The sequence below is a fragment of the Lathyrus oleraceus genome, chromosome 5, assembly GCF_024323335.1.
Source record: "Lathyrus oleraceus cultivar Zhongwan6 chromosome 5, CAAS_Psat_ZW6_1.0, whole genome shotgun sequence".
NCBI classification, from domain to species: domain Eukaryota; kingdom Viridiplantae; phylum Streptophyta; class Magnoliopsida; order Fabales; family Fabaceae; genus Lathyrus; species Lathyrus oleraceus.
Window position 1 is genome coordinate 339,051,171 of NC_066583.1, and position 1,478 is coordinate 339,052,648.

Genomic DNA, 1,478 nt, shown 5'->3' on the forward strand with positions numbered 1-1,478 from the left:
CCACAGCATTGACAGTCTCGTCCTGCTTAGGCAGAGGAGCAGTGATGACATTAGGAGTCTCAGGCGGATCAAATTCAAATTCTCCGGCGTCGATCATATCCTGAATTTTGTTCTTCAACGACCAACAATCGTTTGTATCATGCCCGGGGCTATCGGAGTGATAGGCACACCTGGCATTGGGATTATAACGAGGAGAAGTAGTGTTGGGTTTTGCAGGAGGATCTCTGAGGGTAATTAAATTTGCTTTTAGCATACCCTGCAGTGCTTGTGCTAAAGTCATATTGATCTTCGTAAACTGCCTCCTTCCCGGGTTAACGTGCCTCACAGGTTTCTGGTCTTTCTTTTTCTCGAGCAAAAGAGCCTTCAGTTCCTCCTGCCCCCTGGATAAGTTCAAGATCATCTTCTGGAGTTGAGCATTCTGAGCCTGGAGATCTCTGACAATTTGTTCGAGGTCCATTTTTCTGTTTGGAGGAAAACCGTGAGAACATTGATCCCTTTAGAACACCTGTTATGCAATGTTATGCTATGCAATGTATGTAATGTTTTCAAGGACTTATGGAATTCAACTTTACGTAAACTACCAAAAAGGAAACTCTTTTTTTTTTTTTTTTTTTTTTTTTTTTTTTTTTTTTACGAAATAGAGAAAAGTTAAATCCCTAAGTCCTCGAAATGGTTAGTACAATGCCATGATGTTATGATGTTATGATGTTAAGTAAAATAACAAGCACAAACGAGTCACACAACAATCATTCCTAGGTTTTAAGGCTTGCATGAGTTCCATAGGTAAGTACCCTCCCCACTGAAGTTTGGTTGGTTCAACCTGTCCTAGAATAGTAACCGGGTTCTAAAAGGATCTCCAATCATTGACTTTCCTTTAAGTCCACTTCAGTGCAACGCCAAGTGGTTGACCGAAGCTTCCCTAAAGTCCAATCTCAAGGAGTGTAGTATCGAGTCTCAACCAAGCCCCAGTCGGAACCGAAGTCAGTTAGCTCACTACTTTCTAATGGCCAGGATGAGTCAATTAGGGTTCTAAAGGTCTGGTTAATGCTTTGATGACACCACGCAGATGCCAAATTTTTCCTCAAGTAAACATGAGGAACATCAGGACATCCAAAGTGTCACATTAACCGTAGCCATCATTTTAACCATTCCAGTATACGCCGGATAGTCGCGATGATCTATTGCTACTTACCTAAGGTACACTAGATCCGGGTGTAGGATCTTTCACTCAAGCATAGGATACCCAAGCAATCCCTTAAAAGTAAATCAAACAATTCAAATAAGTGATCTTGTTTTTTAAGGTAACCTCTCTTTTTAAGTGTCCCCAGCAGAGTCGCCAGTTCTGTCATACGGTGAACTGACTTGGGGTGTTTTGCTTTTTATCGCAATGTCGCGGATAGCAAGAGTCGCCACCGACTTTTCTTTTATCCAATAAGGAAAGGTGGAAAAGAACAGGAAAGACCTCAATAGATTTTGGG